This window comes from Alosa alosa, chromosome 23 (assembly GCF_017589495.1).
Source record: "Alosa alosa isolate M-15738 ecotype Scorff River chromosome 23, AALO_Geno_1.1, whole genome shotgun sequence".
Taxonomy (NCBI): domain Eukaryota; kingdom Metazoa; phylum Chordata; class Actinopteri; order Clupeiformes; family Clupeidae; genus Alosa; species Alosa alosa.
Window position 1 is genome coordinate 18128206 of NC_063211.1, and position 18959 is coordinate 18147164.

Consider the following 18959-nt stretch of genomic DNA (forward strand, 5'->3'; position numbering starts at 1 on the left):
ACGAACAAAAAAGTAACAAGGATCCATAGTTAATTCCCATCTCCCCACTGCAATTTAAGATGAATTCGCGCAACTGTAGCCTGTTCAGACTAGTCTTTTTTTTTTTACATTTGTATTATCTGAAATGCACATATAGTCAGAGAACTAATTCTCAAATATGAAGGCAAATATCATACGACGTTACATGTTATTGGAATAATTTATTTTAAATGATTTACAAATGGTATTTGCGCAAAATAAGGTGATATATTACCAGTACTCTTCCTGTACCGAACTCATGGTAGGCCAATGTGCAGTCTACTGATTGCTTGTTTGGGCTCCTAGGCATATTATGCCACCGGCGCAGCGAGACGAAAGCGCCATCATTTAGCAATTTGTAATCCCATTAGTGGTCACTGTAGTACTACGCTACGTTTTTTTTCTTTCTTGCCTGGTCACTGTCCCTAATTTCATTGGCCAGTACAAAGAACAGACCGTGTCTTACTGCCGATAATTAATTGGACGTGACGTATGCTTAGGAAATGTAGCATATTAAGATTTAGATAAATAAAGAATAATTATTTGCAATAACCTACACTCAGGCAGCACTGCCTTTACATTCTGAAAACTTTCACGGAAATAAATGATTGAATTGACTCCCCTGAGCTTTGCAATCAGCATTAATTTTATTCTATAGTGTAATTAACTAGTAATGAAATCTCGAAAGCTACTTGCATCTTTTTCAATTATTAATTTGTGGCTGTAACTCACTGCACTTTGACAGTTTGACGATTGAATACAGCAGCTTTAGTGATATTATATTGTGTTATGCTTTAACGGAAAGTATCCCATAGCCAGCAGAATGTGGTGATAAACAGTACTGAATGGTGTTGTCAGATGACATTTATCATCACATTTGTCAAGGACATACATCCAAAGTCATGGATTTCAAATGGTAGGCTATGTTGCACGTCTGTGTATTTGTGAAGACCTTGCCATGGAAAAATTGCTCTGTTCCAGCAACATTTAGTCAATAGACCACGGTGGAAACATAGGCTGCTGGCTTGCTTTCCATTTCTGGCTTGTGTTACGATTTGGAAGGAAAATTATAATAACGATAGTTTGCGTCAAGATGATCAAATCTGTGAGGACATGAGTCATTTGTTGGCATTTCAGCACGTATGGCCTCTGTTAGAAGCACAAGCAACTTGTTAAGTAGCCTATGACCCTACAGAGTGAGGCAGTGAAAGCTATGTGTCCCTGAGGGGTTGTTGACGCACAGCAACACAAGTGCAGAAGATGCCTGATGACACAAATTGAATACAGTTTGATGATATGTACATGTAACTGTACAAAGTAGTGAGAAAAAAAAAGTACTAACCTTATCCCTGGGGCTCCTTCGGCTACCTGGGACTTCTGGAGGAATGTTCTGAATGCACAACTTGAATGCCTTCTGTTACAGGTATGTGCGGAAACTTGTACCTCATTGTATATGTACAGTACATTGCACATACAAAGATAAGCTGTTGCTGACATTGTGAATGCTCAGTTCCAAGGTCAGCTATGGTCTACTTATGTCAAGCTTCTCTTGAGAGCAGTTCTTTTAGTGTATGACATCCTTATTGATCGCTGGTCAAAGGCCACATGAGGGAGGTGGAGGTCCAAATGCAGTAATTCTGACATGACATTCTGCAAGCAGTGAGCAGTAGGCGCTTAATGGCATGCATCTCGCCACTTTATGGAACAATAAGTATCTTCACTGTGTTGCACATCTCTAAACAATTAAATCGAATTGTCAACTACCAAATAACATTGCCGAAAGCCACAAAGGCAAATTTTATCAAGCAATGATAGGTTACAGCAGGAAAGCCACCTTTGTCTGTATCACATTTGTGTCACCTCTCTAGTTTTTGCAATGCACCATTTTTATTTAAATGATCATTCCCAGACTACCCTCTTGTCATGAAGGGCCATACAGTAATTCTGACTTTAAATGAATAAGATTCCTCGTTAATCAGTGCCTTCGGTGATCTGTCTATGAATAACGAACATTAAATTTAACTGTGCACCGATGCAGTGCACAGAAAGGGATCCAAAGGATAGTGTTGTATTTATTGTCATGTTCCTCGTGGTGATTAAATGGGATTTTGTTTACCTCTTTGTTGCATGTGTTCTCTCACAGTCATCATCATCCGTTTGGCTTACCTAAACTACCCAACCGAGCTGTCCTAAAGTAAGATGTCAAAGGATTGTTTCGCTGTAACTTTACAGCTAGAATTATTCATTTTTCCAATTTTTTCCTTTGGTTCAACATCTCTCATGGTGATCTTAAAAGAGCTTTCAAATGTTGAGGAAATAAGGCATTTCCTCAGGACTCAGTCACTGTGTGGGTCACAAAGTAGTTTGTGATGTATCAAGGGGAAACGGTCTAAAATGTATTATTACCGTCTGGGACACAGCGCTGTGAGATACACAGTGATAAATATCTCTCAGGTAGACCTGCCTGTGTAGATCCTCCCATTTATTCTACTTTCAACCGACTCTGGGTATGCATTCATTATTGTGATATTTCACAGTTCCTCTCTGCAGTGCCTCTGGTTTTTTAATCCCCGAGTGACTGTGTGTGCTTGGCTTCTGGCATCGTGTCTCTTTTTATGGAGAAATTAAATAACAGTGTTTCCCTCTGTTTTCCATTTATGTCAAGTACATGGAGAGGTGTGTATGGAAGGCAAAGCCTGTTTCATCCCTGTGTCTGTGATCATATGAAATGAATCCAAGCCCCAAGGTGCTACTCACAGGTCCCCTGTAAACATAGCATGCCAGTGACGTGTATTGACTTATAAAGAGATACCTGTTTGCACCCGGCTAGTAAATTTCTGGTCTGATATCTGATATCTGACATCTGATGGTGTGTGTGTGCGCGTGCGGTTGTGTGTGTGTGTGTGTGTGTGTTCCACATGATGATCTCAAGTGGTATGGGAGAGAGAGACAAATACTTACTTTTCATTGATAATCAACAGCCATTGGTGCACAACACCTGAGGTGATATACAGTAGATCAACTCTGAGCATTGGCTCATTTACACTTGGGATGAAAAATGTAATGATAAAGATTTTCTACCCTTCCCAGTATTTTCCACATTTCCCAGTCAAGCTTTAGTATTTTATGTAGTATATACCTATTGTTTTGATATTGCATTTTTATGATGGTGTACATCTATATGCATCTTTCTTTTTGACTTGCATCTTGCCTATTAACAACATCCTTATGGAACACCTAACATCCAACCAGAAACTTACAAATACCTCTGCACATTCATCCCATATTGCAATGAGCCTTTAAAAAACTGCAAGTAGCCTTCACACATTCAATGTTATCTAATGCAATAAAGCCACAGTTTCTTGGAAGAAAGTACCCTCTTGTCTGTTTTAACATCCATAGGCAAATATATAATTGTTTAAAAATATCTGCACTAAGTGTACCTGCCACTGATTAATTCAGCTAAGCAAGCATCATAAGATGACTTACTGTAAAGAAATACTTCTTGAAACTACAATGATCATAGATAAGAGATGAAGTTCCATCTATTATGGTCCCAAGTCTTAAATATCTAGTTGAAGACACAATAATTTTTTTTTTACTTTTGCAAGGACAGTCTTTGGGCGTTGGGAGTGCTAGTGAGCGGAGAAACTTGTCACCACACCAGTCTTGCACGGCAAACATGGCCCCTGGCCTGCGCTTGATTGACAGGTTGACATTTTGAAAGAGTAAGGAGGCCTGAGAGGCTGCTGAGTAGCGCTCAGACTGGGCAGGCATGGCGCTGCCAAGATACCGGACTCACCGAACTGTGCATCTGGTGTCCAGAGCCCAGAAAACGTTCCTCCTATTTTCTAATGAACAGCAGAAAGCTGGCCTGCGTCTGATAGAATAGTGTGGGAATTTGTGGAAAGACACTTTTTAATCTCACTTTGTAATATACGTCTCAGACATTTCCCCCAGATAGCTAATGGACTGATATTTGCTTAACCCCCCTCCCCCAACAGTTTGAAGCATCTCTGAAGCAAGTCTCTCTCACACACACACACACACACACACACACACACACACACACACACACACACACACACACACACACACACACACACACACACACACAGGTGTTCTGTTAGAGGAGAGCTTATTATTTTGAAAACTGCTGTGCTTCACTTGCCTCACTAAGGTTCGCTGTCATGAATTCCCCTCATTCTCACAGCTTGGTCTTAGATACCAGGTTAACAGTGTTTTCCTTTTAACAAAGTGATTAGATGCCAGAGCGATTTCTTATTTTCAGGATATTTTCAGGATTTCGTCTTTTCAGGATGACTGGCTTCCTATGGTTGAAGTATTTTGGCCAGGAACTCACAGAGTTGTGTAGCAATGTGGTCTCTACCTTATGCCATGCTGTTAGATGGACAGAGTGTCCTATGGTTGGATGGTTACCCTGTGTGTGTGTTGTGTGTGTGTGTGTGTGTGTGTGTGTGTGTGTGTGTGTGTGTGTGTGTGTGTGTGTGTGTGTGTGTGTCTGTGTGCGTGTGTGTATGTTATTCCCCATGACTGTCATGCAGCATGCAGTGAATCCCTACACAGAAAAACGAACATAACAGGGCTCAAGAGGTGGCAAATCTTCATAAACATTATCCCACTCCCCTAACCACACACACTCACCACTACTTCCCCACCCCTAACCACACACACTCACCTCACACATGCTCTCTCTCTCTCTCTCTCTCACACACACACACACACACACACACATGCACACACATACACACACACACACACACAGACACATGCTCACCCACCCACACACACACACACACACACACACACACACACATGCTCACCCACACACACACACACAAACACACACACAAACACACACACACACACACATGCTCTCACACACACGCACGCGCGACACACACACACACACACACACACACACACACACACACACACACACACACACACACATAAACACATGCTCATACACATAGTATCTATGCAGGCATAGACAGCTCTGAACATGTAGTAACACACACACAGAATAACAGAGTCCACACACTCCATATGCTCACACCGGGCAAATATTAGCAGGGAATGTTTTGGGGTATGAAACCAGCGGCCATCAGCAGTATGAGTCCTCCATATGCTGCGCTTCTCCCTGGAGGAGGCCAGGGAGAAGGGAGGCCTGAGACGCGTGGCGGAATGTGGCGGAACGCTCGAATGGACAGAGAGCAGCAGGGCAGAGTGAATGACCAACAGAACATTTGCTGTCTCTGCCCGGCCGCCACACGTGCCTGTGTCGTTGGCCCAGTTTTACCGACCTCTGCTTTTGAGTCGCGTGGGCTCATTAGTGGTTGTAACCTGTCGTGCATGGTCAATTCATCTGAATGTAATTGAAATGATGTGACACTTATTACTCAATCAACTTGGACATGGACTTGTTTGTGTTTGGTTTGAATATATGTGCATTTATTTGTGTGTGTGTGTGTGTGTGTGTGTGTGTGTGTGTGTGTGTGTGTGTGTGATCTGTATCTGTATCTGTATATGAACTTGTATTTATTTTTATAAATAGGTAATATGCTGATATGAGAAATGTTAGATAAAAGCTGTGGAGAGTTTTTTTTTTTCATTTTGTGTCCTGTAACACAGTCATCTAATCTGTTAGTGTTTCCTTAACTGAGACATTTCAGTATTGTGCACGGGGCCAGTACCGCATATATGAAGTTTTCTAATGTGCAACTGGCCATGTCCAATAAAAATTGTGATGTATAGACTACTAACTAAGGGATCTCAGCAGGCGATAAAAATTTTATTGACTCTCTTTGCTATAGGTCACTGCAGCAATTTAGAGCATACATAAATGCAAAAATTATGCAATTCTCCTTTGGTGACATATACACACACACACACACACACACACACACACACACACATACTCACGCAAACACACACACACACACATACTCACGCAAACACAGAGGAACGATGATTAATTAGTGAAGCGTTGCTTCTATGTGCCTCTGCTTTGATCACACAATGGCTTTGTGTGAGTTAGTTAATTAGCATGAGGCCCGCGTGGACCTGAAAAATGAAATTATTGGCTCACCTGCTCATTAGATGCCCTCAACAAGCAGCCATCTTCCCCCCTCTTGGCTGCTTAACCCAGAAAGGAAGTTCAACATGTGAGAGAGAATAGGTCTTTTGTTTGTTTGGAGTTGATGGACATGAGCTTGGTGCCTCCAAACAGGGCCGGTTATTTGAGTTGGTCCACATGCTTTTCAAACAGCAGGTGCTACTTGAGTTGACCTGTCTTTATGACCAGAGGGTGCACTGTATTAGGAAATCTTGTGTGTGCGTGGGTGAGGACCTGGATCTCACAAAGCGAGCTGTGTGTATGGGCAGAAGAATTCTCCATACCCATTGCTGTGTTCGGTCTAGTGGAATCATTTTGCAGGTTGAACCCAGTGCTCCCCAGAGGTGATGTTTTGTAACTGGCATCTTCTCCGCTGATGAAATCACACTCACTGTCAGACTCAGGAGTTTTCTCTCTGGTTGTTCCCCGGCTTCAGCAGGGTGCTCTCTCAAACTCACAGTGACAGTAGTCCTCGTGAGAAGGATTACCCCAGGGATATGTTCATGCTGCCACTGTTATTTAGTAGACATTTCCCTTCAGACGGGAAAAGACAAGTAGCGTGGAGGGACTAGGTGAGGAAGAGCAGGTAGAAAGGTCTAGGGACCGCTGGGAATGATCGGGAATTTTTTGCGGCCTCCCTGGTGTTGTTTGGAACATGTTTGTTCTTTTTTTCTTCTTTTTTTGAAATGAGTTATGTGGAATTCTGTAAGCCTTGAGTTGTCTTGAACGCAGTGACTTGCATTGTATTTAATACAGCAGCCAGCCACGCATGATACAAAGTGGCATTACAAGATAACTAAAACAGTGCTCTCTGGTTTGTACGATAATTTGAGTGGATAGCATAGAGCATTGATGTTTTTGACATTGTATCAAAACGGTTGTTTATTCACATTATGTTGCTATTTCTCATAGCAACATAATTTTAAGATGTTTTAAACCAGAAAAAAAAAACATAGCTCCTTTTAAGTATGTTTAGAAGGCAGTGTATCTGCCGAACAGAGTTGCACCAGGTTCAGGCCTGATTAAATCAGTGGTCAGCTCCGCTTGCATCATCTGTCTGTGAATACTTGCGTTCATGTTCATACGTCCATTTTCACAGCTAAAGCATTTGTGAGACACATTCCAAGCACAGTTGAGAACAACATGTGCAAATAATTAGACACGTTATGCTGCTGTTTTTGTTATGAAAATGTAACATTTATAAATACACAACAATGAATGAATGCTCAAGACATGAGGAAAGACTGTTTTACTGTAACTCTTAATGTTGTGCTGCATTCTGAGCACCTTGTTTTGTCTTTCCATTTTCTGGACAAGTATGCAGCTTGGAGGTTATTAATTAATTCATTAATTCATTAATTCATTAATTCATTAATCAATTAATTAATTAGTTAATTAATACATTAATTTATTATTTTATTTACTTTTCAATTTTTGTTCATGTACCTGGGGGTCTATTAAGAAAATGTAGAAAATGTAGAAAAATTGTATCCGTAGCCTATCAAAACCAGCTACATACTGTACAGTATGTTTGCCCAAACAATCTAGCTCTGATGATGCTGCCAGCAAAACATCTTGGGCATTAGTTTTACTTTCTGTATGATATAGCTTTTCCATAACATGATGTACGTGTATGTACAAAATGAATAGCAGAGAATCCACAAAATCACCAGAAACAAATGCAGCAACTGAACAACCCTGCAACCTACAAATGACTGCGGATACTCCTCGCAGCCCTGTATTCAAATCTTAAATGTCAGAGTGACAAATTGCAATAAGCCTAGATCATATCATGGAATTATTGACTAATTGATAACTACATCCATGTGTCGTGCATTCAGTCATCCATTCAATCATTGCTTCCTGACTTCTTTCTTTCCTTCTTTCCTTCTTTCATTCATTCATTCATTCATTCATTCATTTTCCATTCATGCCTTTTGGAAGCGTGTGTTTTTTCCTGCTTGGAGAGGGAATGTTTCTGCAAATTGAGACCTCAGGGCAGGGCCTTATGAGATGAACGCAAATGCCACATCATTGTATCCTCCCGCACACTCAGGGTAATGGGGCACTTGAGAGGTTGCTGAATTGACTTGACTTAGGCGCTTGGCATTTCACTGCAAATGTGCATTTTAGGAGTGGACAAGTGGCTCCGCCATGCTTGTCGAGTCAGATCTGAGAGGGTGACCTTATCCCAGGAAACAGTGACAACTATTAATCTCCTGACGTAGAGGGATGACTTCCTGTCAGTGGGAATACATTATCCGGAGTGTCCACGGTGCATCATGCTGGCCGCCAACCTCACAGGGAAGCATTTTCTGCCCCGCCCAGGTGGTTTTTGTCACAGAAGGATCAGGAGATATTTTGGAGAAATTGCTAATTGATGACTGCTGTGTGGGGGACAGAGATATGAGGATCTGGAATCTTTCCCCAGCTTCCTGTGTTCGCACTTGGCTGAACTGAAATCAGACTGAGCATTTGCACTTAGGTAATATATACAGTAGTATACAAATATATTATAAGAATATAAGTACAGTTCTTACTATACTTACTTATATTATAAGACGGTTCTGTAGCTGTATCTGTGTCTGCATATATTCTTGTGTCTTTATATGTGATAATCTACAGGCTAAGTACTTACATGGGGAAAATCGGCTTATGTACCTGGCCGTAATCCGTCAATTGAATAATTCTGGAGCTGTAAGTAGTCCTTCAGTGAGGTCTCGGACGGAGAGATAGATGCTATCGCTTTAATCCTGTGTATCTCCTCCATCTACAAACAATCAGTAACGAGGTGTTATGGATTAACCAGGCTAAATAATTGTCTAGGCAACATGTAACAATTGATTTGAGAGTTTTTATGACTGAAAACAACAAAAGAATATGATATGAACAATGTGTTCCTTTCCTTACTTTACATATAATTTCATGTCTTTTCCCTGCATGAGGTTTACTAAAAATAAATGAACTATTTGTCCAAGAGAGATATAACGATTTTACTGAAATAACAATCCTTTGTCTTTGGCTCAAAAAACCTGAAGCCCGAGGGAAGTACGTAAACAAAAGGCATTTCATATTTCACTGTCAGTCCTTCTAAAAGGGACAAGCACTCGGCTAGGAGCTACCACACACACACTCAAGTGCCCAAATCCATAATTAATGGAGATGGAGACACCTGATGTTTTTGCTGTTCAAAACTCCTTGAAATGACTTTGTGCCTCGGTGTGATATTGCATTTCAGTGTTGGCCTGCATATGCTGTCATCACTTTTACTTTATGTGCTGTTTCCTCTCCATTTTACTGGGCTGATTTTTAGACAGGTCTAACTTAAAAGGAATGAAGAAGAAAAATCATTGGCAGTACATCTGTTTTTTCCCCCCACTGCCGTGGATTTAATTCCAGGCGTTTATTGTCATAGTGCCACTGAACTTTGTAGTGGATAGGATCTATGAAATTCTGCCAATTTCTACATTTATAAACATCGCAAGATGTTCTTGGTGCATGTACCAGGTATTGGAGATAATATCATAATCTGCTTGCTATGTGCAAACTAATGAATTATGGATTTTCGCCACCGCACTCTTTAGAGAAGCTGATCAATAGAGACTGTCATATCTATGAGCAATCTGGAAAAAAAAGATGTCACGATGCATTAGAATAGAGGAGCCTGGTAAGGAGTGAGAGTCTGTGGAGGGGGAAGCCAACTGTCTAATGCTATCAGAAGGAGATGCTTCTCCCAGCCTTCCTAATGGCACATTGGCAACACTTTGCGCAGAACAGCAGGCAAAACCCAGAACAAAATGCTGCCGCACTGCAATTTTCTCCTCTCAGCGACAGAATGTCAATGGCACCCTCAGACTCTTGGAGACACTCACACGAGTGTGGTCTCTGCACTGTGTGCTTAACCTGGCCAGTCCTTCACAGTCTATGTGTACATTTTCCTTTTTGTGTACACATCTCACCCATCATGATTCATATGTATTAAAATGATAAAACAATAGTCAGCTGACTTCTTAGTGTTCATAGTGTGTGGTTTAGAGTATAGACCAACACTCTCTTTTGTGTTGCAGTGGAATTGAATATATAATCCACTCAAGTAAAAAATAAAATACATTACTGTAACAGTCTGTCTGTATTTATACCCTATGTAATCTGTACTATAATTTGTTGGTCCAAATTATATCATTACAGTGCACCGTATTCCTATTAAATCAAGATGCAGACTTCGCAGGCTTTTCAGGATATATCATTAACATTCACACATTTTAAGCAAAATAAATTGTATCGCTATATTTTGTTATTTCTTATTTGTTCCTTTGTTAGTGAAGATGCAATGCAAAAGGGATAGCCCCAATGATAGAATTTAGAATTCACTTTGCATGTCGGAATGGCGTTCCAAAGAATCTCCTCAGTTCATTATGCCATAGGTTAACACAGCATGAGATGAGCATTGCTGTCCGTGGTGCTGAAGCAATGAGTTGGATTGAACAGCTAAGAACACGTGACCCACGAGACATTTGGAGGTGCTCTGAACTGCACGTTTTTTTTTTTCCTGTTTGTGCTCCCGCTTCCTGTTATGATTGAATTGACATTGCTTCAGGCGCCTACCTTGCCGACGATTTGTACTGCGGGGATAATTAAAAAGGACGGTGGCCGTCCGTCGCTGTCGTTGTTGCCGTCGCCTCCTCATTTTGTCCCGATTTCTAATTCTTTTCCAAGTGGGTCACTTTGTTCTGCTGTCAGATGATAATAAATCATCACAGCATCATAATAATGTTCATGGGCGGTGGTGACATCTGCACAATTGCTTGGTGCCAGCTTTAAATGGGCCATCTTTTAAAGACAGAAGCTGATGTAAACGGGAAAGGGAGAACGAGGCAAAACACTTGACAAGTAACTGTATACTGTATGTTGCCCAAGGCTTTGCACCTGAGGCGCAAGAGTTTGGTTGCCTTAGAGCACTTTGAAAAAAAAAAAGCCTTTTGTAACCTTAGTTTGTGATGTAACTTAATGCGATTGGAACTGGAGATACTTTTGTACAGCTGGATGGAGTCATTCCTGTGGTCACAGCAACAGTATTGGTGCAATGCGCATCAGGGTTCAAACTTCAACTGATAGATAGACCTGGACTTAATGTGTGTTATACCACCGAGGTGAAGGTTCAAATGCTGTAGCAGAAAAATGACCCGACGACTCAGTGGGCATCTATTTGCAGCTTTAGAATAGCATCACCTCATCCACGCCAGCACATGTCTCTTCCCTAGCTTCCCTGTGACTCCAAACATAAAAGCATCCTTCTGTGTGTTGAATTGGATAGAAGCTTTTACACAAAGAGCAGGTCGATGGAGAGTGCGACTGCTCTTGGCATGACTGAGGTGCTGTTGACTACCAGACATCTGGCTCTGAATAATTTGGCTATATAGTGCTACAAGCCACTGATATGCCACTGTTCTGCCGTCCACTCTAGGCATTGCTTATTCCCTCTTTCTTTGTATAGCGATTCTAAAATTAATCAGCGGCAGTTCATTTTTTTGCATTTGATCTTTTAATGATCATTTCTTTGTGTTGCATGCATGTTCAGTGAGTGTCAGAATACTTACTCACAAGCAAATACTGTCCTCAAGTATTTACCTTATATTATTTACTTAGAATTATTAGAATTATTTACCATTAAAAGGTGGTGCTTTCATATACATTGGTGATAGGATTTTGTTGGCAAGTGAAAAAAGTCTGTGACGAGTGTGACACTTAACAGCAGGTGTCCCTGTGATTAAAGTTTAACCTCAGCAGCCACTGTCACTCACTCAGATCACACACTTGGCTCTTGACTTACTCCCTTGTGTGTGTTCAGTGGGGACCTGATTTATTCTGTTTGTTTGTTTTATTTTGTCCACTACCCATTTGACTGAATTCTGTCATTCTCCGTTAATGCATGGGCATGTGGTATAGACAGTATGAGTGAGACTTTGATCTCCTCACTTTCCGCTCTTTCCTAAATCCTGACTATCCGTGAAAGGTTGAGAAGGAAGTATGAACATTACCGCTGATGTACTGAATTACTGTAAATGAAAACCTCTGTAAATGAGTCTTTTTAGTTATGATTATTCTTCATCATTGACAGTTACTGATGAAAATCCATCTGGAAATCTGAAAGCCCAAAGAGAGAGGATGTGAATAGTTTTGATCAGTTTATGAGGTGTTTGCATGCCATTGGGAAGACACACATCTGCATTGACCATGCTTCTTCACTCATTGACTTTAAGAGAGACAGGATGAATAGATGGTTTGCATGCTATTGGGAAGACACCATGTCATTGACTTTGGAATAGATTTTGTGTCAGGGACATTTTGTGTGTGTGTGTGTGTGTGTGTGTGTGTATGTGTGTGTGTGTGTGTGTGTGTGTGTGTGTGGGAGGGGGGGTAGTGTTGCCTTGAATAATTGGATGCAAGTTGAATTGAAATATTAATAGACACCTCAGCGAGGAAGCTGGCAAAATCATATAAATATAAAATATAAAATGTTGATTATTAGTCATAGTCATGAATTGTACTAACACTGAATGCAAAGGTCTATCCTTCAACAGTGAGCATCCTCCTCTCCTCTCCTCTCCATCTTCTGAGAGTCGCCTCTCTTTAGGTTGCTAAATTATTCTTAATTTGAATGTTTTTTTTTCCTGTTTCTCTGGCAGATCTCACACAGGAAATTGACATGTAGCATTATCATATGGCGCTTGGAGGCATCACTGATGGGTCAAGAGATATCACTGTCCATGGCTGAAAATGGGTTATTTAAAAAAGATCACCTCATTAGAGGTCTGCCATTATGTATTTGAATAAATCCACCATGCTTAATACACAGGCCATTATCCTTGCCCGAGGCCACGCCAAAACAAATGGTGTTATTTCGAGCCTTTAATTCAGAGCTGTTTGATTTATTTATTTCTATTTTTTTTGTTCCCTTGATTTTAGCAAAGGTGTCCTCTAGCAGCTGCACCTGTTCGCCTTGAGACTCAGCTGATGCGTCCAGACAGAAAACGTTGTGCGCTCTCTCCAAAAGTGATGCCCGTCGCCTTCACCTCGCTCCCTCTCCCTCATAAGTGCTCTTTTCGAAAGTCTTCTTCCATTTGCTCAGGCCATAAAGCAACGCTCACCGTAAAGTCACAAAAAAAGCAGGCATGGGCTTGCCATGAATTCATACCCCGGCTTCCATTTAAGCCTTTTAAAGGTTTTTAAGTGTGCCGAGAGATATGCTTATGTCAGGGAGATCAAGCCGCAATTCATTACCACGTGAAGGCTCCGAGACTCGGCTATTAGCCGGCGTGGCTGTATAATGCACACTGGGTCACCGCTGTGCCATCTGAACACAACCCATATAGATTTTTGAGAGTCGGGGGGGAATAATGAGGTGTTTGAAAATTCGGGCGGAATAGTGACAGTATCATATTTTGCGGGACCATTTGTCCTTAAATTCTTAATTAGCCTAATTTAGTGTTGTTAGATAATGAACGAAAGTGGCGTTCTCAGTAACACATGACTCTGTTATTATCAGGCTGATGCAATCACTCAGTGCTTTGCCCTCCTAAGTAGCTGAGCTGCATTAGCCCCTGCTGTTCGCAATTCATTTTTTATACTCCTTGACCTAATGTTTCAGGAACGCAGTGCTAGTGCACATACGCACACACACACACACACACATGCACACTCACATGCGCAAATGCACATCGTTATTGCAATATTAGATCAAGTAATATATCATATTTATAAACTTCTCAAGGCATGTGGGGTGACTAACACAGAAAATGTAAAATCACAGTAATGTCTCTATTTACCTCCACTACTTACCCACACTTACTGTCTGTATAGAGATTCAACTGAGTACTGTAACTTTCTCTGTTATATCTCAAATTTGGATTGCATCATTAGTTTGTTCCTTGTTTATGCCACAGTTCAAAGTTATGGCTATCCATCACAATCTCATTTCGAAGTGTAAGTTTTATAATGGGGGACTCGCCAGCGCTCACTCACTCCAGTCGCTCACTGACACATCACAAACGTCAGCGAGCGAGCGACTCTGAAAATGGGGAGCAGTCAATATGCTGGCACACCGGGGAGGCCACCTGCAGGCTCTGTAGCCCCATGAAGCCTGTGGCAGAGACAGAGGGGTGGCCATCTGACAGTCCTGGCGCCGTCCTGCCCCAAAACCCCTCCGCAGCCGGTGAGCGTGCCGCTTACAAAGAAAGAAAGAGAGAAAGAGAGAGAGAGAGAGAGAGAGAGAGAGAGAGAGAGAGAGAGAAAGAAAGAAAGAGAGAAAGAGGGGAGTGCATCGCTTGGCTCTCTGAAAGAGGTACTAATGGCTTCGTCTTCAAATTGTGGAGCCATCTGCTCCTGGGAAGTCTTAAGGGGAAACATCACACTGAATAGGAAAAACTGGAAAACAGCTTTCTTTGCCCAATGGATTTTTTGGAGTATGTATGTATGTGTGTGTGTGTGTGTGTGTGTGTGTGTGTGTGTGTGTGTGTGTGTGTGTTTGCCAGCCTCTGTGTATGTGTTGTGTTGTCTCTTTCATCTTTGTCATCCCATCCCTGCTCTGAAAACCCTGTTTTAGAGATGATTGAAGCGGGGTCTGCAGCAGACTCTCCTGAAACACACCCTCTGTCCTCAATGTCTCCCGCATCTATTCTGAGGCCTATTCACAGGCCTGTGGCTTGTGGACACTGCTGTGTCTCTCTCTCTCTCTCTCTCTCTCTCTCTTTCTATCTCTCTATCTCTCTCTCTCTCTCTTACTGTACTTATTGGGGCTATTTGGAGAGGAAACTCCTGCGGTCCCTCTTTGTAGTGGCTACAATCTTCTGTGCTCCTCTCGACTGCTTTGTCCAAGGCACTCGAGGCCAGATCACTTCAGCCGTGGCCTACTGGTTAGCGCTTTAGACTTGTAACCCGAGGGTTGCCGGTTCGAACCCCGACCAGTAGGCACGGCTGAAGTGCCCTTGAGCAAGGCACCTAACCCCTCACTGCTCCCCGAGCACCGTTGTTGTTGCAGGCAGCTCACTGCGCCGGGATTAGTGTTTGCTTCACCTCACTGTGTGTTCACTGTGTGCTGAGTGTGTTTCACTAATTCACGGATTGGGATCAATGCAGAGACCAAATTTCCCTCACGGGATCAAAAGAGTACATATACTTATATATATATATACAATCCGACATCACAGGAACATTTGGATCTCTAGCTATTTAGTAAATGCACGGACATCAGTGTGTGTAGATTCTATCCCTGTACTGTCACTCTGTGATGAGTGTTGTGTAGGACCTTATGGCTTTGTGATGTGCAAGTGTGGCCATCCAGCCGTGGAGCTGGATGCTGGTAAGGCACAGAAGTGAGTGTTGCTACAGAACTTAAGGGAAATCAACAACAACAGTGACTAAAAAAGGGATGAAATAAAGCGCAGTGGTGGATTTGGCAGGCGATTAGTGTGTCAGCTGTGCCGCCACGGCAACTGAGAGCCACATCTGAGACCTCATCTTCAGCGTTGGCGTCGGTGGCCAGCTTCCGTTGCCTTCCTTCTCTCTCTCTCTCTCTCTGTCTCTCACTGTTTTTTGTGGTCCTCAAAGACACACAGGCACAGTCTCAGCCACCACTCTGCGTTGAGAGCTTGTGCCGCTCCGCATTGCCCCACGACTATGTGTCACTTCCTGTGCCAGCATACCTGCCTGCTGCCAGTGGGCCCATATGCCACCCGCCTGCCCGCTTTATGTGCCCGCCAGCCTCCACATCTCTCTCTCTCTCTCTCCCTCTCTCTCTCTCTTTCTCTCTCTCCCTCTCTTTCTCCGTTAACAATCAGACATTTCCTGATCATTGTCATTTCCTTTCTTTCCTTTTTTTCTCTCCGTCTACCTTTTCTTTCGCCATTTCGTGAGCGAGGGAATGATTTCATCACCGCGAGCAATATGCACGCAGCCACTGGCACAGGAAGCACTGGAGGGGGGAGCCTGTGACGTCGGGATTCACCGCGGGCGACCGCCACATCGCCGGGAGGAAACCCGGCTCACGACTGCAGGCGGCACAGCCAGATCACACCGCTTTACTGGCAGGTCTCCAAACAGCCAGCCGAGGCCTTTGATGGAAACCTGTGTCTGTGTTATGTGAATACTCTCATGTTATGTTTCATTTAATAAAAATAGGCCCAGCTTGTGGAAAAATTCAATCTTCTCAGAAGAGAGCAACACAGACAGCTTTGTCTGTTATACGTTTCCAAACATGTTCTTTATATATCTGACCACGTTTCATGTGTTATCCATCTATACTATGGCTATGTTGTTGAAATGGCTGATGGCATCTGTCTTTTCTTCCAGGGGGTTAGTGAAATTGAATCACTGGGGAGACATAGAGAGGGTCTGTTTGGATTCTATCAAAGCTAAAGCCATGTCCATTGTTTCATTATACCGCAACATCATCATATACATATGCATCATGCCTGACCTCCTCCATCTCTCTCGCCTTTTCAATTCAATTCAATTCAATTCAAGAAAGCTTTATTGGCATGAACGTTGCATGAACATTATTGCCAAAGCTCAATTACATGTACACAGAAGAGGTAAAGAGGGAAAAAATGAAAACAAATACATACTTAACAGAATTGTGGAATTCACATATAAGAGGACATAAAAGTAAACATAGAAGACATAAAAGTAAGACAACAATTCTAATAATAAGAACAAATATACAACATTGTTGGTGGTTGTGGCCTCACTGGCTGTCCCTCTCTCTCTCTCTCTCTCTCTCTCTCTCTTGTTCCCTCTCTGTCTCTTTGACGGTATGAAGAAAGTTAAAAAAAATCTCTTTCTCAATTATTCATCTATCCTCCACCTGCTACCTCTCTGTTTTGCATTCTTTCTCTCTGTCTGTTAATCCTGTTGTTTTCTCTCTTGTTTGGAAAACAGTAGCGTAGTCATACCACAAGAAGTAAACATATAGCCATTTACAGATCAGTGAGGCGATGAGGAGGGCAGATGCTTTTCAGTTGTGTTGTCCTGGGAGCTGGAGCCCGGAGTCTGGAGCGGCACGTCTTAAACGCGTCCAAATGAGGGCTCTTTAGTAGAGATTAGGCCTCTCTCACTGCACCGCAAAGGGCCTCCTCAGCGGTGATTTCCCCTGGCGCTGCGGAGCGCCTAGTTACCGTTTGGGCTTAAGTCGATGCGGAGGGTGGGGATGGAGAGAGACGGCGGCCAAATGAAAAGGCGAAACTGGTGGGGGTTGTTTTTTTAGAGGACGCTGAGGAGGTGTTTCAGCGTGAAATATCCGCCCCGATGCTAAATCAGAGCCAGAGAGCTCACAGAGGTGAACGAATGCTGCTGAGAGTGCTGAGGTAGTTGCTTTCGCTGCTAAATCTATATCGTCTTTTTTTATGGGGGCAGCTAAGTGAAAGGATCTTAATGCTTATCTCGTCAGATTTGGTTACAGTGAAAGTTGTTGAATGTCTGAATGTGTGTGTCAGACTTTGTCACTGTCAGATAAGACACGCCTGTTCATCATAAGGTCCGTACTTTTGATCTCAACCCAGGTAATGACTGAGGTTTAAGAGTCATTGAACTCAATTTTACAACGCAATTGCGTTTGATATGATTGTAATTTGATAAATGTCATGTGTCTGGTTTGGTAGTGGTGGGGTTTTGATGGATGCAAATTCATTTACATCTGCATCCTTCCATGGTGTGAATTTGTAATTGGACCGTGGGGTGGAAGTGAGAGTATGCTGGGTGTTTTGCAGCAGAGGAGATGCAAACTTTGCCACGATTGCAAACACAGGAAGACTACAGCTACCCTGTGTGTGTGTGTGTGTGTGTGTGTGTGTGTGTGTGTGTGTGTGTGTGTGTGTGTGTGTGTGTGTGTGTACTTGTGTGTGTGTGTGTGTGTTTGTGTGTGTGTGTGTTTGAGTGCAGTCAGGATGGAAAGATTAATTTTGCCAAGGCTGCAAATGGAAATAGCTTGCCATAATGGGGTAATGGGCGAATTCAAGTTCTTTGACACAGGACTTATGGAATGCAACCCACATTCAATGGATGAATAAGATTAATATCTCGGCCATTGTTCTGTGAGAAAAAGAGGGTGAAAAGCCACCCCCCTAACCCCCTCCCACACACACACACACACCCTCCCACAAACCCATACCCTACACCCACACTCACTGCTCCAGCTCCAAACAACAGCAGAATAAGTCGTCACAAAAGTTTAAAGAACTATTGAGCGCCTGAGTAGAACACTTGTGCCTGACACCAGGCTCTCCGTTTCCATTTCAGTTTTCTTTGGTAGCCATTCACCTTCCTTGACAGACTGTACAGTCATCTGTGGGTTTTGAGCGCTGCAGCAAATGGAGGGATAAGCTGTATTTGCATTAGTATTCGCTACCAAATCCATCTGAACAGGCCCTCATTACTGTGACTGGATAGTGCATTTGGTGCGTCTGTCTATGTGGTGATTACCATAATGATAGCATGGTTTGCAGGGGTAGATTCAAATGTGGAGCACTTTATGCAAGCCCAGTACTGATGATATACTGTATGTCAGGGGTAGTGTGCCAAAGACTGTGTGTGTGTGTGTGTGTGTGTGGGGGGTGTGTGTGTGTGTGTTTGTGTGTGGGTGCGCATGTGCGTGCGCACCTGTGTGTGTGTGTGTGTGTGTGCGCATGTGTGTATGTGTGTGTGTGAATGTGCCAATCTTATTTCCCATGCACATGTTGATGTGTGCAATTTTGCTTGATTCTTAAATCTCCAAACAGGTGTGCATGTCAGGCAAAACATGAATTCAATT

At 42.6% G+C, this 18959-nt stretch overlaps 1 protein-coding gene across 1 annotated transcript in view; it reads left to right on the plus strand.

Annotated features, from left to right (window-relative positions):
* The window catches only part of LOC125288217 (low-density lipoprotein receptor-related protein 1B-like), a 271541-nt gene that overhangs the window by 822 nt on the left and 251760 nt on the right, over positions 1–18959 (plus strand).